At 43.2% G+C, this 23417-nt stretch overlaps 2 long non-coding RNA genes across 2 annotated transcripts in view; one reads left to right on the top strand and one right to left on the bottom strand.

The window, feature by feature from the left end:
• The window catches only part of LOC137288069 (uncharacterized), a 180113-nt gene that overhangs the window by 134134 nt on the left and 22562 nt on the right, over positions 1 to 23417 (bottom strand). The gene's annotated exons all lie outside the window — the stretch shown is intronic.
• LOC137287120 (uncharacterized) lies at positions 5981 to 22629 on the top strand. The gene is made up of 4 exons (XR_010957017.1): positions 5981 to 6177; positions 7137 to 7205; positions 7373 to 7469; positions 22364 to 22629. It is a non-coding gene; the product is annotated as an uncharacterized lncRNA (long non-coding RNA).

Raw genomic sequence — 23417 nt, 5'->3', positions numbered from 1 at the left:
ACCATGGACATCATCATCCTGGGGGCAAAAATGGACCCAGGAGGGAGGGACGAAGGACCACTGCCACGAAGCTGACAGAGGACCACAAAGGCAAGTAGACCTCAATTAACATCAGTTATTTCAAACATGAAACTTCTCATTATCTTTGCTCTCAGCACCATGGACATCATCATCCTGGGGGCAGAAATGGACCATGAAGTCCCCCAGAGGCAGTGACGACTGCCGAGAAGAACTCCATGGACAGAAGTGGACGAAGCTGACAGAGGACCACAAAGGCAAGTAGACATCAATTAACATCAGTTGTTTCAAACATTAAACTTTTCATTATCTTTGCTCTCAGCACCATGGACATCATCATCCTGGGGGCAGAAATGGACCATGAAGTCCCCCAGAGGCAGTGACGACTGCCGAGAAGAACTCCATGGACAGAAGTGGACCCAGGAGGGAGGGAGGGAGGACGAGTGCCACGAAGCCGACAGAGGATAAGGGAGGCAAGTGTTTCAATCTTTTCATGTTCACCATGACGTCATGTGCCAGTTACAACATGCAGTTCAGGATACAAATTTTTCCATAATTCTGTATACATGTATATACATACTTTGGGCATTCATTACCTATGTAATCAATATCAATGATTTCAAACATTAATTTATTCTTTATATATACAATTAGGACCATGGACATCATCATTCTGGGGGCAAAAATGGACCCAGGAGGGAGGGACGAAGGACCACTGCCACGAAGCTGACAGAGGACCACAAAGGCAAGTAGACATCAATTAACATCAGTTATTTCAAACATTAAACTTTTCATTATCTTTGCTCTCAGCACCATGGACATCATCATCCTGGGGGCAGAAATGGACCATGAAGTCCCCCAGAGGCAGTGACGACTGCCGAGAAGAACTCCATGGACAGAAGTGGACCCAGGAGGGAGGGAGGGAGGACGAGTGCCACGAAGCCGACAGAGGATAAGGGAGGCAAGTGTTTCAATCTTTTCATGTTCACCATGACGTCATGTGCCAGTTACAACATGCAGTTCAGGATACAAATTTTTCCATAATTCTGTATACATGTATATACATACTTTTGGCATTCATTACCTATGTAATCAATATCAATGATTTCAAACATTAATTTATTCTTTATATATACAATTAGGACCATGGACATCATCATCCTGGGGGCAGAAATGGACCATGAAGTCCCCCAGAGGCAGTGACGACTGCCGAGAAGAACTTTATGGACAGAAGTGGACAAAGCTGACAGAGGACCACAAAGGCAAGTAGACATCAATTAACATCAGTTATTTCAAACATTAAACTTTTCATTATCTTTGCTCTCAGCACCATGGACATCATCATCCTGGGGGCAGAAATGGACCATGAAGTCCCCCAGAGGCAGTGACGACTGCCGAGAAGAACTCCATGGACAGAAGTGGACCCAGGAGGGAGGGAGGGAGGACGAGTGCCACGAAGCCGACAGAGGATCAGGGAGGTAAGTGTTTCAATCTTTTCATGTTCACCATGACGTCATGTGCCAGTTACAACATGCAGTTCAGGATACAAAGTTTTCCATAATTCTGTATACATGTATATACATACTTTTGGCATTCATTACCTATGTAATCAATATCAATGATTTCAAACATTAATTTATTCTTTATATATACAATTAGGACCATGGACATCATCATCCTGGGGGCAAAAATGGACCCAGGAGGGAGGGACGAAGGACCACTGCCACGAAGCTGACAGAGGACCACAAAGGCAAGTAGACATCAATTAACATCAGTTATTTCAAACATTAAACTTCTCATTATCTTTGCTCTCAGCACCATGGACATCATCATCCTGGGGGCAGAAATGGACCATGAAGTCCCCCAGAGGCAGTGACGACTGCCGAGAAGAACTCCATGGACAGAAGTGGACCCAGGAGGGAGGGAGGGAGGACGAGTGCCACGAAGCCGACAGAGGATCAGGGAGGCAAGTGTTTCAATCTTTTCATGTTCACCATGACGTCATGTGCCAGTTACAACATGCAGTTCAGGATACAAATTTTTCCATAATTCTGTATACATGTATATACATACTTTTGGCATTCATTACCTATGTAATCAATATCAATGATTTCAAACATTAATTTATTCTTTATATATACAATTAGGACCATGGACATCATCATCCTGGGGGCAAAAATGGACCCAGGAGGGAGGGACGAAGGACCACTGCCACGAAGCTGACAGAGGACCACAAAGGCAAGTAGACATCAATTAACATCAGTTATTTCAAACATTAAACTTCTCATTATCTTTGCTCTCAGCACCATGGACATCATCATCCTGGGGGCAGAAATGGACCATGAAGTCCCCCAGAGGCAGTGACGACTGCCGAGAAGAACTCCATGGACAGAAGTGGACCCAGGAGGGAGGGAGGGAGGACGAGTGCCACGAAGCCGACAGAGGATCAGGGAGGCAAGTGTTTCAATCTTTTCATGTTCACCATGACGTCATGTGCCAGTTACAACATGCAGTTCAGGATACAAATTTTTCCATAATTCTGTATACATGTATATACATACTTTTGGCATTCATTACCTATGTAATCAATATCAATGATTTCAAACATTAATTTATTCTTTATATATACAATTAGGACCATGGACATCATCATCCTGGGGGCAAAAATGGACCCAGGAGGGAGGGACGAAGGACCACTGCCACGAAGCTGACAGAGGACCACAAAGGCAAGTAGACATCAATTAACATCAGTTATTTCAAACATTAAACTTCTCATTATCTTTGCTCTCAGCACCATGGACATCATCATCCTGGGGGCAGAAATGGACCATGAAGTCCCCCAGAGGCAGTGACGACTGCCGAGAAGAACTCCATGGACAGAAGTGGACCCAGGAGGGAGGGAGGGAGGACGAGTGCCACGAAGCCGACAGAGGATCAGGGAGGCAAGTGTTTCAATCTTTTCATGTTCAACATGACGTCATGTGCCCGTTACAACATGCAGTTCAGGATACAAATTTTTCCATAATTCTGTATACATGTATATACATACTTTTGGCATTCATTACCTATGTAATCAAAATCAATGATTTCAAACATTAATTTATTCTTTATATATACAATTAGGACCATGGACATCATCATCCTGGGGGCAAAAATGGACCCAGGAGGGAGGGACGAAGGACCACTGCCACGAAGCTGACAGAGGACCACAAAGGCAAGTAGACATCAATTAACATCAGTTATTTCAAACATTAAACTTTTCATTATCTTTGCTCTCAGCACCATGGACATCATCATCCTGGGGGCAGAAATGGACCATGAAGTCCCCCAGAGGCAGTGACGACTGCTAAGAAGACTCTCCACGGACAGAAGTGGACCCAGGGTGGGACAAAGGACAACTGCCACGAAGCCGACATAGGACCACAAAGGCATCAATTGCTCTACAGTCTTTTCTTAAGTTCAGTGTTAGATATGCTCTATATGCAAACAGATTGTAGATTACTTGGCAAATACAGTATGTAGTGATGACCAAAATTTTGTAAACTAATCATATGAACAAGTTGTGAATGCGATATATTTTGAGATAAAATAGTACTGGCAACATATTCTAAAGATATTCTTTTGGTCTGGTTTTATTCCATACTTTCGACTGCGAAAGACTGTTTGTTCAGTAAGAAGCAAATCATTTCGATTTTCCTTTAATCCAAATAGTATGGTATGTATATACATTTATCACATTGCAGTCCCCCAAAAGGTGGAAATTTTACAATAGCTACACAGGGGTGAGTCACTGGCTTTTATTTTATGTTGATAATAGTTTGTGCCTAAGATATTGTTAATAATTTTGATTTGGAACCATCTTAATTCTGTACTCTGTGTACATCTAAATGGAATAATATTGTAAGTTCTCCAATCTGATTCATCAATGTTAGATTCAAGCATGGTTCCCCATTTTAAATTTGAGGCTGATTTGCTGAATTTTGACGGGAGAAGAGTGATATAAGACAACTTGCTTCCCTCAGACTGTAGCAGTTTATGAATGTAGTAAGGTGCTATTGGCAGTTCTAATGTTATATGGTCTGAATTAAGGGTAGCAAGATTGTAATGTTTTTGGAGGTTTTTAACACAACTGATCATACTTTGATAAGATAAGAAATTGGCATTGCAATGAAATTTAGTAACAAATTCATTAAAATCTAAATATTTTCCATCTTTATCCAGTAGATCTTTAATTGACCTTACTCCTTTCTAGTACCAATATGAGTAGAAACGCTACGAAAATGACTTGGTTTCCAGACATCTGGAAACCATCCCTAATGTGGGTAATGGTGGAATCCAGTTGGTTTCCATTCACTGAAACTCACTAACTGAGTTTCTAACTAGATTCCATTTTGGATTGTGTGTTTTGGTATTTCTGTAAATGGAAACCAAAATGAAACTAAGTTCAGGGGTTTCTTGTTGGTTTCCATATCTGGAATTTGCAAGTGGAACATCTCATTAAATGGAAACCAACATAAAAGCAGAAAATATAGTTTCATGATGGTTTCCATTGCGCTGTTTTGAAACAAATAACATTCAATTTGTAATTGTTTGCCATCCTGACATCCAGTTGGTATCTATTCAGTGAAACTGGGTATCCTAGTTTCTAGATAGAATCCATAATTGATACTCTAAGCTCCGGATATGGAAAATAACAAGAAGCTATGGTCATGTATATACTGTTGGTTTCCATTCCTGACTGAAACTTAGTTCTGAAGATTAACTTAGAATATTCACGAGGCCTTATAATTCAGTCTGAATATGCCTGGGGAAGGAATAGCAGATTCATATCATTGCTTAGATGAACAAGACAAAAGTAAATTGTTGACGCATCATTTGGTGGATATCACAATTTTAAAATGTGTCTTCAAACTGATGACACAAGAACAAACGATACATTTGGTCTCTTCACATTCTTATTTATTCATGATGTCATGAAGCATCATATTCCAACTACTATGCACACAAACTTCACAATGGCTGTACTAAACATACAAATGGTGAAGTAAAGGAAGAATGACTCTAAATGGCCTTTGTCCAGCTATGTGCGTGAGACACTCTTAGTCTGGTTTCTCCAGGTTTTGGTTGTCTACTTTGTCAAATTGAGGATCAGATGCTATCTTTATACCTATATACAAGAATAACAGGTAAATTGACTAAGAATACAAAAAACGACTCAGCATAGGTACATTGATCCAACTTTTATTATATATTAATTACAACTTATTGGATCATTGAGTTATGTACGGGCTTGTATTAGTAGCATTTGCGTATCCTGATGTTCCTTTCAGTAAATATATTGTATAAAAATAAGTAAAATTAAGCCACTTCGACAAAATTTCAGATATAGATTAATAATTAAAATGTAAATGATGAAATACATAAAAACTGCCAACTCCTGGGAATGTGAAAGAGTATAAGCATGTAGGAAGATTAGTATAAGTCATTAAAACAATCGTCAGTTCGGTACTTACATGATGATATTTCTCAATATCCAAAATATACGTGAATTATACAATAATTTGAGGCAGTGCATAAAGTTTAGTATTAAAAGCATTTATAGTTGGTATGCTTTGACACTGAGTTCAAGTACTTAACAATTAATCAGTGTCAGGTCGTTAGTGAGTTGGGGTCTGTGTGTCGGCTTCATTGGGGCTGTCCTCACTTAACAGGCTCCTAATATCTAAATTGGTTTGCTGTAAAAACATGAGTCGGATGTTGACAGACGAAACCGGAAGTAATGAGCAGGTAATCCATGGGCACGCAAACTCATGAGATTTTATAAAAGCAACTGTTTTATGTACTGAAGTGGTCGTTTTCAGTCTTTGTCTTAAAATCACAACCAAATTGGGTCAGATAAGGATTTCATGCCTGCCAATCCAAAAATGATGAGGCATTTGTTATTACCCACAATGCCCCTACGCACAGTTGCCGTCATTTTGTCACTTGATACCAAGTTGTTTTGAGATGACTACTTTGAAAGCAGGTCTTAATCGGTATCTCCAGTAACGACAACATGGAACTCAACACAATGCATTATTCCTACGCTGTGACAGTGTTACCTGATTCAAGAATCAGCAGCAGTCATCGATCGCAGCGATTGAAAAGGAACATAAATAAGTAACTAGGACAATACATATGAAATTTTAGACTTGATGGACCTCGGTAAACGAATGTTGAATTCTTATCAAGAGAGATGGCTTCCTTCACTCAGCACTCGGTTCACTCAAGAACTCAATATTTGTGTGATTTGGATCAGGTCACACACCATTAGGATGGTTCATTGTGTTAATGAATGAAAACTCATCTTTGCAAGAAAAAATAAATAAATCACAAATATCTCTAGTATTATTGCTAATGGGCTGTCATGACTCAAGATAACTTCCAAACGAATATTTATTGTAAGAAATCCTTTTCATATTGCTTTTGATATTTGCACCATTCAAAACAATGTAGTTGGGCATAGTGAGTCATTTTGTATTTATAGTTTAGGAATTATCTGACCAGATTTGGTGCATTGTTTGAGTGAAATTTCAATATTCTTAGTGACATTTATCATGATGCTGTATGGGTGTTGCATGGATAATTTTCAAACTAATATTGAATATTTATATATTGTATTGCTGATGTATGAGATAATTTAAGTTTGTCATCTGATGGAAGTAGCGTTATGCTTATCATATCAAGATTTTAACAAATTCTGAATGAAGACATGTGGATTGTGTTGGACCCACTGAAGAGGTTGCTAGGAATTTTTCCTGACATTACATTGCCTAACAATCTGACAATGTTATAAATAAATAATTTTTGCAACTTTTACCTTGTATTCTCCTAACTTGGAGGATAGATAAAGAATATATGGGCATACAGAAGGAAAAATAAAGAATATGTGGGTATACAATGATTCATTGCCAACCTAAAACAGCATATGAATTTGTTGATCTGGATTCTTCATCATGATCATATTCCACACTTTGCAAATTGATATTTACTCTTTTCATTTCATGCTTTATTGTTAACATGAGTGCAATATGACAAGTTCCTAACTTTTTTTAATCGATTCATTTCTCCATTTCCAGCATAATGGAGGGCAGTGTTGGAAAAACTGGAGAAGACAGTCAGGACCAAATCATTTTGACATACAAAAGGTATGTATGACCGAAGCCGTCCAGTACAAATTTGTACATACAAAATAACCAAATAATGTAAATCCTAGGAACCAGTAAAAATGCAAGACACAGTGACTATTCTTGTAACCTCCAACTCAAAACATGTTCCACTTATAGTTATGCATCATGCACATGTCTCCTTTCAGAAGCTTTCTGGTAGGTTTGGATGAACAAGCAGGGTAAGAAGGTGCGGGGAATGCAGAGGCTCCAGGCTTGTACACAAAGAACGGCAAAACGTTCAGAGTAAGTATAAACGTATTCTGGTCATTTTACATCTTGCACAGATCAAAAATTTAAAGGAAACCTTTTAAAAATTATGTTTATGTGGTTTCTTGATATGTACATTCAAGAAATTTAAAAATCTGGTCATTTTACATCTTGCACAGATTAAAAATTTAAAGGAAACCTTTTAAAAATTATGTTTATGTGGTTTCTTGATATGTACATTCAAGAAATTTAAAAAATGAACACTGTTTAACAAGTACAATTTATCCTTTGAAACATACAGCTTAGAGTTGTAAATAGCACATATTATGGCACAGTTTATGCTTGTCACCCCATGTTCATAGCTTGTTTGCCAGAATGACACAACATTATTGGTTAAGGAAATATTTCTTTTCACAATAACCGACAATTCATAGTTCTATACACGTAATATATAACCATATTGCAAATAATGTTTAGAAAATAAATTATGGCTTTCAAAGGAGAATTTCTTTGTGTTTCTGAACTCTATCAAATATCAATCAGCTGTAGTAGCATAGGGAATGATAGTTCTGGCTCACTTTCAAGAAATGTCTCTACAAAGCCTTATTTAGTAAATAAGGCTTTGGTTGGGTCATTAGCTCTTGCTACTATTACCCCTACTACAAAAAAGTTGGCGGTAATTACTGTGCCTTGGTAGGAGGTAACACTGTGCCGTACGGTACGATCAATAATTCTTCTCTTACAAAACCCCTACCCGGCCCACCCCTCAAGTAGTACAAGTTAGGTTCGTCGGCTTTCATATCCACTTTATCTATGTTGTAAGTTTTGACTGACCATATAGGATCGGTGGCTCGCTTACGGCTATCGCCCTCGTGTTCCCCTATGTCACGTTTATATCGATGAAACAGTTTAATGTGAACCGCCTACGATCACTTTGGTATTCGTAATAAAGGCTTGCTGGGCTTTTTGTATCCCCTGTTCTATGTACTTTTTTTTCTCGTCCTCGCTGATAGCAGACTTACGAGACTTGGACCGAATATCTTGTTTCATTCCGTTATATTTTTTGAGTTCAGATAGGATTGAACGAAACTCCTCTTCTGAGATCTTACTGTCAGAGAGTGCCGTGGAAATTCGCTCACTCACTGTGTTCAGCTTTGCTTCGGCCAGAACCCTGATCTCGTCGTGTTTCAATGCCTTACGATTAAGTCTGCGTGATACTAACTTAAGCGCCAACCCTACCAACCCTGTCACCCCAGCCGTTATTTCAATACCTAGCACTATAGGTGCAGCCACGATGGTAGCCAACAACCCAACGCCTGCCGCCCCTAGTCCCATGCTGGTTGCCATAAGGGTAGTGTCAGCCCCGTCCACGATATTGAAAGCTCTATTGTACTTTTTACATAGTGCTTTCCGCGTGTCACGGTCTTGTTCTAGTTGACGTTTCACATCACATAACTGCCTCAAGCGGAACCCATCTACGGTTTCCAGCGTCTTCGCTACTTCCTCTACGACTGGGTACAGACCCATCCTATAATATATATTTTGAAAGATATTTTAATTGGGGTTCAGTTAATATTCTATCAATTAATTTGAAGTCTATAAGGTCTAGATTACTAGTCAGGGTAATAGGTGAGAGGCTAATAGAATTTCCTGTTGTAATAAAAACCCCACTGAGGTTTATTAAGCGGTTTATAGGACCCCCGTGGATATCCTGTTGTATAACAATACGACAATATTTGTTTTTGTGTTCGTCAAACCAGTGTATTGACACCCCGGGTAAAATTTGGTGTACTCTTGAGATGTTTTCATGTTGTAAAAACGTAAATAAGACTTCTATGATGAGTGTGAAAGGGGTGTATATATCAGGCCTTAAGTTAGTAGGATAATTGCTAAATGTTAATTTATTTTTTACTTCACTCCTTAACCTATTTTTTTCGGTATTAGTAGTTCCTATGGATACACTATCCGGAATGAAATCCCCGGCCCAGATGCCGTTGTTCCTAATCTTAGCGACAGTCCCATGTTCGTTTATTGTGATATAAGGTGAGGTGAATGTTAAATTGATCAGCCATTTGGGCTCTTTTAAATCTGATAACGACACCAGTCTGTACACGTTGTCTTTGAAGTGCAGGATGTATAATTCATCTTCCTCACCAGGCTGATCGAATCCCTCCGTGTCTCCTAGGTCGTTAAGCGTGGTGTTGGGATGATGACTGGTCATTATTATACTATTACGATATAATTTCCAACTGGTTTTCTGATAATAATTCATGGGTTAACTTCATACCTATGAAGTGTATGTTGCCAGGCAGGAAGATATTGGTTAGTGATATCTTATTTTCCACGATCACGTTGACCCCCTGCAGACTGGTCTTGGAGTCGACACCTATCCGCACGTAAACATTGCAAACTTGAAACTGATGTTGTTTGCCCCACCCGAGTTTGATCCCCTTCACGATCTCGACATCATTCCCCGATGGTTCCCCTAGGTAGACTTTGATGATCAGTGTTCCGTTTGCCGTTAGACTCTCTAGTACCTTGACCACGCCTTCGAATTCAGACACCAACTGCAATTTCACGTTTTGTATGGCCGGTTTACTCGATAGCATGTGGGCTGCTATAGTGTTGGCTGGGCTGACGACTACGCTACGTCTCTGAGTTGGGACGTAAGCCACGAGCATGATTCCATTGTTCACGACTTTGTTTAGGTGGTTGTCTTTGTTATCTGTGAACACGTAAGGGGAGATGAGTCTAATATTGATCAACCAGTCGTCGTTATCGGGTAACAACACCCACTTGTCATCTTCGGTGAAGACGAGCATATATGGCTTGTTTCGGACGATGGTAGTGCTCTCAACATCGTCTAAGTCGAACAGTTTACCCCCGAACGATGGGTATATTATCCAATTATTATCACCGGTGTTGACAAGGGCGTACTTAGTGTTGATTTTTGCTCTTGTGGTATCTATCATATCACTTAGGGTTCCACCGGAGGGGATTTCAACGCGTTTGTAAATGTTGTTTTTCAGTTGCAAGGCGTACGATTTACCATCTACTCCGGGAGCGTCGAAACCGTGTGTGTCTCCGAGGTCGGAGATCCCGATATTGACGCATTTTTTCACTCCGGGTCCTTGTGCGCTGGTCATTTTACGTGAAGCGTTAAGCTGAGGTATCCTATATTTACAGGATTATGATTTATATCTAACACCGATATTGTCAGCTCAGGTATGTTGCCCTGGGTTAATCTCTTATACTGCCGTGGTGAAAATGACTCGGTTCTACCATCGTTGAATTTCTCAGTTTTCACCGGCACTGCTCTCAGTATAGTGGAAGGGTGACCTCCTTGAATGTTGTACGTTGTGCTCACCTGACTGAGATGAATGTACAGCTCTCGGTACGGTACTAGGTCGGGTAACTTCGTGCCTGTGACGGTTGTTGTTGGTTTTATCTCGTCAGGAGACATACCGAGCATCCTTGCTAATGGTCGGCCGAGCCTCAAAGGGTTTCTTCCATTGTTGATTAACACCACTGTACCGTTTGAGTCGTTCATCTTGAGTTCGGCTCCCAGGGGTTTGAAGACCTCGTCGTTTAGAGAGCACACGCTGTAGTAGCCGTCAGTTATCTGACTGCGAGTTCCACTGACGAACAGCTTATTGTTGCTGATATTAATGTTAGTCCATTGCGGTAGGTAGGTGATATCGCAGAGTGCGACTTCGAGTTGACCTGACGTGTTATCGATCGCGTGCGTCAGCTGAACGGCCTCACCGCTCGTTATTCCTGGAAGTGTTATGTACATATTATAATATATGAATTATATATTATAATATGGATTTAGCACACTTGAAAATCGTGGTGAATGCAGATGGTACGGGGTTTAAAACAACCTTTATTGATATCTTTGAAAAATATATCGTGTCCGTTAATAACGCGCAGGCGGTGGTAAACTGGAATCAAAACCCAATGCAGTTTTGGCAGAACCAACTCAACTTTGCTGTGTGGTATGCGACGACAGGGTCGGGTGTGACACCAGACTACGGTATAGACGAACTGAGTAAGGCGGTTATTTTGTTTCATATTTATTATCAAACGAGACGAATATTGAAGGAAATAAGTGCTCCTCTTCCCCAAGATAAAGCGTGGAGTATGACGAATAACCCCTATGATAGGCGCGCTTATGAACGTGTTTGTGGGGAGTTTGAGATTCCAACGAATAAAGACTTTCGCCTTCCTGGTGTGAACCATGGTCTCGGTATAGTTCTCGTGTACTTCTACAGGTCCGGAACATATTATGCCGTTTCTAAAGATGGTTCATACAACCCAAACCGGCATACATTTACAGGCCCCACAACGAATGAAAAGATCCATGTCAGCTGTATAAAGCAAACCAATCCTGATGCAGCCACAGCCTGGACTAAAATGATCTCAAAAACATCGAAAGGATTCACTCGTGCTGGTACAATACGCTTGAACGACTCGATTCGAACGTACGTGTGGGCGCTGTTGGGTGCGCAGTCGATGACGCGTTCCAACATCCTCGGTAAGGGAACTGCTTACGACGCTCAGACACAATTCGTTTCCAACGTTGATGATGCTATCAATTCTCCAGTTGATCTCCCGAGGGCCATCGACCGTTACCAAAACGTGTTAGAATACGCCAGATCGAAAGTCAATTACGTGTTCGGCGTGGGGTTGTACATGGCTCCAAGTGATATGCAACTGAGAATAAAAAAAGTGGTGGGTTATAACAACAAAATAGTCATAGCCACGGCGGACCAAAAGTTGGGTATCAACCCCGATATTAACACCCCCTATATCCCACACATCCCACCACGTGAAAAGGGTATAGTGGCGCCACCCCCGGAGTCTAAAGTTCATGTACCCCCCACACACCCCCATATACATGTGGGGGTACCCCCCTATCAGCATAGTAAAACAGCCCTAGTGGTTGGTGGGGTAGCTTTGGGGCTTATTTGGTTAAAGATTTCTTAGCCGCTACGTACACCAGACCCGCCACGGCGACGATGGCTGTCCACAGGTTTTGACTGAGCCACATGGCAGTTTTAGACAGAGCGCCCAACAACCACGAGACGATGCTACCCAGGATGCCGGGAAGGGCTTCGGCGGCTTTACCAGCCAGTTTAGCTAGGCCTTCCCCGAGTTTTTTTATCCAGTCTTTAACACCTCCACCACCGCCTGGGGGTGTGGGGGTAACTCCCCCCACAGGGGTTCCCCCTGTCAGTGACACCACCAGGGTTGATATGATGAAACCCAATGCAGTTAGAATGCTGGCGATGGTGATCCCTTGCTCCCGGAACAATATCCGAATCCTGTTGGCTAAAGTTGTATCCTCATTCAGTATTCTATCGATCGTTTCCCGAATGCGACTGATCTGGGATCGAAGCTGTTCACGATTCGAGGAAGCGGCTTCCAATCGTGTACGTCTCTCGTCTTCTAAATCGCGTAGTCGTTCATTGATGCGACGCTTCATATCATCGTTTTCAGTTTCGTTGAGTTTGGTTTTTTCCCTAGCGATGTGCTCGTCGATTTCGTTCAGTTTCCCCATGTTGTTCACGAGTTCTCCACGCACGCGTTTCACGGCTTCGTCTAAGCCGCGCAGTTCCCTTACCGGAAAGTCAAACCCCGGTAACGGTTTGTCCCAGTAGGTGCTCAACAGTTTTTCTATGCTGTCCGAGGCTTCTGTAGCACGCTGTGGTGTCATTTCATCTCTAATGGTGAGGTGGGATCTGGTAGCTTGCAGATCTTCTTTAACGGCCTTAGGTATTGCACCACCGTAATCATGCATGTTTAGATTTTTACGGATAAATTCGACACCATGGCGGCTGGCTAGAGTTGACAAGGCCAGTGGTTTTTTATTGCTCTTGTTAAAGAGGTCAACCCCTGGGTCAGACTTAAGGCGTAGAACACCCTTTGTATCAATAAAAAAATTCTTATGGTATCGACCCTGTGGTTCAACGTAGTTTTTATCTCTTCTTAAACTTTCGTAATAATCATTTACCGTTGTTTCCAAGAGTTCTTGGTTCAATGGTGAACTAGTAAATGAGGTCTCCTGCTCATCATCGAATGCCTGGGCACTAGCGCCCGGTATCTCCGTCATATCTATGTCTTCATCCATTAGTATTAAAAATATATTTCTTTTATATAACAATGTACGGCAGAAAATTAGATCCTTTCAGAAGATTGAGAGAGCCATTAGGAGCCAGAGCCGTGCGCCAGTCGGTGACCATCACCAACAATCCCAGCAAGATAGACCAGAATCAAACTCTGCTGGTTAGATTTCCAAACCTTGGTGAGAATGACCTCATTGTACCAGGCACTGTTCGACTGGCGTTCAATATCACGTTGACCTCCGACAACGACAAACGCGAGCTAGTGCGTAACGTGGGTCGAGCCATCATCAAGAAAACGACCGTCAAGATCAGCGGTAACGAGGTGCTGAGTATCGACGACAGCGACGTGTTTCACTGCTACAGGGATCTCTGGAAAAGCGATGGAGAACGAGTCAATGATGTGTACCAGGGTATCAGCAAATCAACCCGGGCGCGCATAGGGTATGTCTTCACGCAAGACCAGCAAGACAAGCTATCGGACGGTGAAAAGGCCATCGCTCTAGCATACGGGAATCGATTCTGCGTGCCGCTCGACTTCGAGTTGCTCACGGGACACGCGCCGTTTTACCAGGCCGCGCTGGGTGATAGGCTCGAATACGAGCTCACGTTTAACGACTATAGCAAAGTAGTGCGTACGCCGAACGGTGATGAGGCTAGTTATGCCATAGACAACATCTCTCTGGAGTTCGACATGGTCACTAGCCCGGAGCTGGCCAGGCAGGTTCGAAGTCAGTACTCTGGGAAGATGGCTATACTATACGATCGCGTACTGAGGCATAGATCAGTCGTGCGAGATAAGAGCGACACTGTATGGAATATCAACCTGAACGTGCCGGCGCGATCGATGAAAGGTATCCTGGTCGTCCCCGTGGAGGATTACGAGCCATTCCAGAGGGACAGCGAGAAGTTTTTCAACCCCGAGATTGAAAAGGTGGAAGTGACCATCGAGGGCGTGCCCAACCAGCTGTTCAGTCATGGTATGAGACCACACCAGCAGTGGGATGAGATAAAAAAGCTACCAGTGGGGGATTACATAACAAAGGACCTGGACCTAAGCTCCGTGCAGATCGGTGAATACCTGACCACCAAGTACGCCCTATGGTTGGACATGCGATCCACGGATGATGATAAACTGCACGGTAGCGGGCGCCGTATAGATAACGGCAGCGAAGGGATAACCATCCAGATTACTAAGAAGGCTCAAACCGCTGGTAAGTTGAAATTATATCTGTACGTAATTATGGACGCGCAACTTAATATAGACAATGGGAGATTCGTGCAAGCCATCTACTAGTGGGGGGTATCCCACCATCCACCTCCCCACTGACCCACACTGTGCTATCATATGCGGGCAGACTGGCTGTGGGAAGACCGTTTTCGTGTTGGATATGTTGGAGGGTTACTACAAGGGTGTGTTCGATAACATCGTTATCATGTGCCCTACTCTGAGCATGAATAAAACGTACGCGCGACCTTGGGTGATGACGGACCCGGACGTACACAAAATCGACCCTGGAACACGCCTGCAGGACTGGTTGAAAGCTCTTCACGAGAAATTTAAAGGGGAACCGACGCTGTTCATACTGGACGACTGCAGCGCTAATCGCGAGATAACAAAAAAGAGAGACATGCTATCGTACCTGGCCTTCTCCGGCCGGCATGCAAATCACAGCGTCTGGGTGCTAACGCAGAAGTTCAACTCGGTGTTGAAAGACCTCAGGGAGCAGACGCGATGGGTGGCCTTATTTCACTGCAAGGACAGGGATTCGTTCGAGGAGTGTTTGAGAGAGAACGATGTGATGAGCAAATTAGAACGGGAACGGGTAAAGAAACAGCTCGCTGAAACTAAACACGCTAAGCTCATGCTAAAGACCGACCAACCAGTAGCATATATAGTATGCTAAGCAAAGCTAAGCTAAGCTAAGCAAAGCTAAGCATAGCTATGATATTTGAAGTATTTGTCGTGTGCAACTTAACCTTCATTTCTCTGTGTTTTGTCTGCATCGGGTATTATATAGTTAAAACTAAATCTTACTTGTTATATTATAAGATGGAGTGTGAGGAATTGCTCGAACAATTGTCGTTGGAGGGTTCCCCCACGCCGGCAGGCCCCACTGATGACAAGCGAGAGAAACTGGTGGCTTTGGCTGTTGGCGGCAAAGCCAAACATTACTTTGGAGACTACACTCCGGATAAAATTCACAAAATGTCAGCCGAAGAAATCGATAAGCTGTACGCTAGATACGAGTCCCGGCTCGGAGCAGAAATGACAAAGACAATAGGATCGGCTATGACCCAGATATACACCGGTATTGTATCACACTTCCTTCCCATTCCACCAGAGCGCCGACTTTACCTGTGGGAGGACCTCGAGAAAGACCCTTTTATCGAACACGCCGTGAGCTCTATCAGCTGCGGGCTGTACCACAAATATGGCATGTTGTTGGCTCCAGTGACGGCGGCGATTATCACGGCAAAACATTGTCAATTTGAGAGAAAGAATAATAATAATAGTATAGATGGATGCTGCACAGGAAACCCCAGTGGAAACAGTGGAGGAGACCCCTTCACAGGAACCAGTGAGGGAAGTGACCCCCACAGTAACCAGGCAGAAGAATCCTAAGAGAGTAGCTGCCGGTAAAAAACGGTGGTGTAACCAACATAAAGTGACCAACCCAACCCGACTGTTGTTGGCTGTAGGCGTAACTGCTGCCGTGGTTATAACATGGTTATACGTGGGGGTACCCTCCCACAGTGAGCCACCACCCAACAGTGAGGTAACCCCCAACAGTGGGGGTGTGGGGGTATCCCCCACTATTGACCCGCATATCATGTTATAATTTTAATATTTTATATCATATACATAATGTCTGAGGGGAAAACGTTCGTCAACGACGCATACCACGCCACAGTGGTAGCCAGTCTAGCAGTAGGGTACGCTCGGTTGACTAAAATGGTGCTTAAACAACCAACTATCAAGCTAGATTTCAACCTGCAGGATATGGGTATGCTCATAATGAACCTTGGTATGGCGATGGCCACAAAAGACATCCTAGTAAAACAAGGGATCATACCTGATAATATAATGAAATAAATATAGGGATGGCCACGATAGCTATGATGGTCGGTGGGGCGTTAGTGAATGCCCTGGCATTTTCCGGGAGTAATTTCCTCTTCTCTAAACTACGAGATGATCACGCGGCTGAAATACAGGAAGAAAGGAAGCGACACGATCTCGCTACTGAGAAATTACAAAGAGCACAGGACGAGTACGTTAAAAAACGCCTCCAGAGGATCGATTTTATTAACGAACAACTCAAGCGTGAAAACCATGCCATTAAAACATTCTACGATGTCGATGAAGCAATGAAAGAATACTACCTACTAACTGGTAAACAATTGGAACCGCTCAATAAACCCACACTCGCTCAGTACTACACACCATCCAAGGGACAAATGAATCGTGAACTGGGCTTCATAGTGTTGGGTATAGCAGCTACTGCGTTGGTTGCGAAGCAATTAAATTAAAATACCTATATAAGTAAACATGAGACCCGCTCCATACCGATGCGAATATATACTTATGGGGAAGACCGAGGCCTGTGGTAGGAAATGCAGGAATCAGGGGTTCTGTTGTTTCCATATGGGAAGTCCTAACTACACGTGTTCTGTGTGTGGTATCGGGGTTAAAGGACACTACTGTCTATGTAAAGCTCACGGAGCGAACGTAGTCAGACATCAACTCATCTACGAGAATAAAAAAGGCTACATAAAAGAACGTAGGCGACTGCTCAAGATAGCCACTTAAGGGTTACCTCCCCTTACTGTGAAGCAATTAGACATTGGTTCTCTTAGGTGTAAACACTATGTCTACTGTGCGCGAGCTGAAGAGGGTCGCAAAACAGAGAGGTGTGATCGGGTATTCTCGAATGCGTAAGTCAGCATTGTTGAGATTACTAGGTTTAGAAGCCCCTCATACAGTAAAACAATTAAAAGCTCAAGCAAAACAGCTTGGATACACGGGTTATTCAAACCTTGGGAGAGCCGGGTTAACCGCATTGTTATCACATGCCCCCGTAGCAAAACCTCTCACTGTAAAACAACTGAAAGCCGAGGCACACGATTTGGGTTTAGGCGGGTATTCCCGTATGAGAAAACCACAGCTTGTAGAATTATTACGACAGAATAGAGCTATTGACCTACAGTTCGTGCGCACTGAGCACGCCGTAGGCAATTATTTGAGAGGTTGGCGCATGCGCGTTGATAGAAACATAGACATTACAGATATCAAGCCTCTGATAGCTGATAAGGTCAACCAGGAACTAAATAATCTAGGAAGTATCAAGTTTCAGATCACAGTGAAAATGTCGCTCGATAAGCAGGTTGGGAGTACCACTGAGTATGTTCAGCCTTACTTCCGAGGTAAACAAGAGGTCGTCACACATGCAGAGACCATTGACGCATCAATCGATACAAGTTTTCAGCAGATACGAGAATACCTAGAACGCTACACACACTTAGGGTCCGGGTGGGCTGTAGATAAAATCGATAATGTCTATCTAGACATAGCTAACTACGTGCCGTTCAGAGGCGGGTCATACCTAGCCTTGCCTCCCTACTATAGGAACAAACATGCCATAGTAAACGTTAAGAATAGAGGAAACGATTGCCTGAGGTTAGCTATCAGGTCAGCCTTATTTCCAGCTGGCAAGAATTCAGATAGGCTTTCTAGCTATCCCCAAGACGATGGGCTTAATTGGGATGGTATAGATGAACCCACCCCAATATCCCAGATCACTAAAGTAGAAAAACAGAATAATCTGGCTATAAATGTCTTTGGGCACGAAGGTAACACAACAATAGTACACAGGGTCAGCCCGGTGAAGGATCGCCAAGTTATCAATATATTCATGATCCAGCGAGGTGAAAAGTATCACTACACATGGATAAAACATCTCAGCCGGTTGTTGCACGACCAGTCGAAACACGTTGGGGAAAAACACTTTTGTGTACGATGCCTACACGGTTTCAGTCGAGCTGATTTATTAGAATCCCACCGGGATGATTGTCAAGGTGTGGGGCAGACGGCCATACGAGTCGACATGCCTAAGGAAGGTGAAAATATCCTAAAATTCAGTAACCACAAGAACCAAATGTCTGTACCTTATATTATATACGCCGACTTCGAAGCCTTAGTGGCTGCCGCCGGCGAGGCTCCCAGTGGTAGCTTCACCCACAAGACACAAGAGCATAAAGCCTGTTCGTTTGGATACATTGTCGTCCGTTGTGACGGGGAAACGAAAGCTCCGGTAGTGTATAGGGGCCCTGACGCGGCTGAAAGGTTTCTAAAGTGTTTGCAGGAGGAAGAAAAAATTATTAGGAATGCATTGTATAGAATCGCTCCCATGCGTCTGACCCGAGTCGACAGGCTAGCCCACGCTAGTAGCACTAACTGTCACGTGTGTGAATCACCACTTAACGGTGATTCGGTGAGAGATCACTGTCACATAACTGGTAAGTATAGAGGCGCCGCTCACAACGCGTGCAACCTCAAGCTTAAAATCAACCCTAAGACAATAAACATCCCCGTTGTCTTTCACAACTTGAGAGGGTACGACTCACACTTGATCATGCAGGCCATCGCGAAAATCGATGGTAATATAACGTGCATCCCCAACAACATGGAGAGATACATCTCCTTCAGCTTAAACGGACTTAGGTTCATTGACTCGTTTCAGTTCCTCCTGTCGTCACTCGACAGTCTGGTCAAGGCCAACAATACCTTCCCTATCACCGATCGATACAGACGCCGAGACTAGACCCCTGCTTATGAGGAAGGGTGTGTACCCCTATGAGTACAGACCAGACTACCCCCTATTGACTGCTTTTATAGCAAGCTGAATGAGGCGTCCGTCTCACGAGATGATTACTCGCACGCGACTAACGTATGGAATAAACTGGGTTGTAAGAACCTGGGTGATTATCACGACCTGTACTTGAGGACAGATGTACTGCTGTTAGCCGACGTGTTTGAAACGTTTAGGCGGACATGTTTCAAGCAGTATAAACTCGACCCCGCATGGTATTACACCAGCCCAGGTCTGTCGTGGGATGCCTTGCTTAAAAAGACCGGAGTTAATTTGGAATTGCTCACAGATTACGACATGCACCTATTCATTGAGAAAGGTTTGCGAGGTGGGATTTCCATGGCATCCAAACGATACGCGAAAGCAAATAATCAATACGTGAAAGGTTACGATCCTAACAAACCAACCAATCACATTCTCTACCTCGACGCAAACAACCTGTACGGCTGGGCCATGAGCCAGTATCTACCTACAGGGGGATTCGAATGGGTACCCCACGTTGATGTTATGGGGGTTGCACCAGATTCGAACAAAGGGTATATCCTCGAGGTTGACTTAGAGTACCCCAAGGAATTACACACATCACACAACAGCTACCCCCTGGCCCCCGAACGTATGAGGGTTAACCCAGACTGGATGTCTGAGTACCAACATAACTTGTCAGGTGGGCGTGTGACAGACGTTGAAAAACTCGTGCCTAACTTAATGAATAAGACCAAGTACATCGTTCACTATCGCAACCTACAGCTGTACCTGTCGTTGGGTATGAGGCTGACCAAAATACACAGGGTGCTCATGTTCGACCAGAGCCCATGGATGGAGCCCTACATCAGAATGAACACAGACCTACGAAAAAAAGCCACCAGTGATTTTGAGAAAAATCTCTACAAGCTCATGAACAACTCGGTGTTTGGTAAGACTATGGAGAACCTGAGGAAACGCGTGACCGTGAAGCTGGTTCGGTCGAGTGAGGAAGACAAGCTCAGGAGATTGATAGCCAGTCCGGCATTCAACCGTAGTAAGATATTCACAGACAACCTGGTTGCCCTACACATGAAGAAAAGTCACATAAAATTCAACCGGCCTGTTTACGTGGGGATGAGCATCCTCGATTTATCCAAACACCTGATGTACGACTTTTACTACAACGAGCTCAAGAAACAGTACGGCGACAGGTGTGAAGTGCTGTACACTGACACGGATTCCCTGCTGATGGAGATTCGAACCGAGGACGTGTACGAGGACATGAAAAAACACCTTGATTTATACGACACCAGCGATTACCCTAAGACCCATGCCATACACAGTACTGTAAATAAAAAGGTCCTAGGTAAGATGAAGGACGAGTGTGCTGGCACGCCCATAGCCGAGTACATAGGTTTGAGACCTAAGATGTACTCCATACTGAAAGCCGACAATAGTGAGATCCGGAAGGCTAAGGGGGTTAAGAAGTATGTGGTGAAACAACACATCAAACACGCCAGATTCAAGGAAGCCCTGTTCAAGACCCGTACCTTTAGGCATAAAATGAACACACTTAGAAGTGATGGACATAAGATATACGGACTGACTATAAACAAGACGTCCCTGTCGCCTATGGACACGAAACGTTGGATAGCTATTGATGGGATAAACACATATGCATATGGACATGAAAAAATTTGAGGCTATTTACTACAGCCCGCGTGGGTACTGGAAAGGAGCTAGCGCAGTAGATAAGCTAGCTAAAATAGCACGAGTACCCCCGGAGGAAGCCAAAGCGTGGCTTGAAAAACAAGCCCTGTGGCAGATCTATTTGCCGGCACCACGCTACGTACCTAGAAGGAGGTTCGGTATTAACATACCTAATAGCGTTCACCAGGCAGACCTACTGTTCCTACCCCACGACAAGAGGTACAAGTATGCCTTAACCGTAGTGGACGTAGCCAGTCGTTACAAGGAAGCCGAACCCTTGACCACGAAAGATTCGGCCCAGGTAGCCAGAGGATTCAAACGCATATACAAACTCAGCCCGCTGACGTGGCCAACAGAGCTGCAAGTTGACCCCGGACGGGAGTTCATGGGTGCCGTGTCACAACTGCTAACCAAACACGATACAAAGATCAGGCGTGGCACGGCCGGAGCCCATCGCAGCCAAGCCATAGTTGAGAGATTTAATAGGACTTTGGCTGAGCGCTTGTTTGGCCATCAGTATGCTAGGGAGATGGCCACCCCTGGAAAACGATCGACTGAATGGGTCACGAGGTTACCTAAGGTGGTGTCGGCAATCAACCATGAAGTCACCCGTCTCACCGGTAAGAAACCGGCAGACGCTATCAAACTAAAATCAATAGTTGCAGAGTCGGCCGCTCCATTGCGTGGGAAGGAGAAACAGATACCAGATAGGGCCCTAGTGAGGTATCTATACCAGCCGGGGGAACACGAGGGCGATAGCCGTAAGCGGGCCACCGATCCTATATGGTCAGTCAAAACTTACAACATAGATAAAGTGGATATGGAAGCCGACGAACCTAACTTGTACTACTTGAGGGATGGGCCGGGTAGGGGGTTTGTAAGAGAAGAATTATTGATCGTACCGTACGGCACAGTGTTACCTCCTACCAAGGCACAGTAATTACCGCCAACTTTTTTGTAGTAGGGGTAATAGTAGCAAGAGCTAAGGGGCCCACCAACGTCTTATTTAGTAAATAAGGCGTTGTAGAGACATTTCTTGAAAGTGAGCCAGAACTATCATTCCCTATACTACTTCTGTGATTGAAGCTTTTGTCCCTTTTCAGGTCAAATGCCCAGTTTATACTTTTTGAGCTCTTCGCTTATTGGACAGGGGTTTCAGTTTATTTCACCTCAAGCAATACTGAACAGTTTTCTTTTCTCTTGCCATGGATATTGTTGACGAATGCTTGTTTGTATTGATAGTTTATTTTCTAAATTTCAGAAGCTGGAAAGCAGGAAGGCTGTGAAATGATTGACTGACCGCAGGAGAAAAGCAGAAAGTTCTTCCTCTCTTGGTGAAAGAGCTAATATTCCTCAAACTAGGAAGCCAAGTGATAAGGGCTGATCTACATTGATGTGTTTGAGAAAACATTGTATACTCACTGCTATTTATGCCCTTGTTTTTATTTTATTTATTAATTTGAATATTCCAAATATTATTTGTTTGCAAACAGATTGTTGAATATAAATAAACTTTTAATGAATTTGTGTATTGTTCTGTTGTTTGTCATCCTTAAGCTTTTCAACATTATGCAACTGTATAAAATACCTGATTTGCTACATGGGAGACATGAAACAACCGCTTTTCAGGAGAAGCGGGTGAAGGACCAGCATGAGTAAGTTTAAGTTCATGGAAACTAGATTGGAAGCTAGTTCGGAAATTATGTTGAAAACTAGTTTGGAAACTAGACTGGAAACTAGGTTGTAAAATACAACAAGGAAACTGGGTTGAAACCTACAATAAACTCATACATGGAAACCAGTTTGAAACCTTCAATAAACTCATACATGGAAACTAACTGGATCCTTCTTGGAGGAGTGGGTAATGAAACGAATTGGAAACCATCCTGAAATGGTGCAGTTTCAGTTGCATGGAAATTATAGGAAACTCCTTTGATACCAACTGGAAATGTTGGTTTCCATGACGTTTCTTCTCAGTTTCAGTATTCCGGAAAAGAGCTGATTTTTGTAGTGAAAGGTGTTTGATTAGTTTGTTGTTGAACCACAAAGGAAATGTCAGAAATTCCTCAACACATGGTGTCATTGTTCCAATAAGGTTTCAGTGTAATCTGCCAAAGCCAAAAGTACATCACTCCACAAAGGATTGTTGATGTTATCTGCATATTCTCTTATTTTGCTTGGACCGATTTCAAAGAAACTTACAGGTAGTGGACGGCGATATATGAAGAAATGATTTTGTAGGTTTGAGTCTTTTAACAAGATTCTTTTTATCCAAGAAAGTTTTTGTGATTGGATTGTTTTAAAGATCTGCGGTA

The sequence above is a fragment of the Haliotis asinina genome, chromosome 6 (assembly GCF_037392515.1).
Source record: "Haliotis asinina isolate JCU_RB_2024 chromosome 6, JCU_Hal_asi_v2, whole genome shotgun sequence".
NCBI lineage: Eukaryota > Metazoa > Mollusca > Gastropoda > Lepetellida > Haliotidae > Haliotis > Haliotis asinina.
Note: the sequence above shows the minus strand (reverse complement) of the source record. Positions and strands in the feature narration are given on the sequence as shown.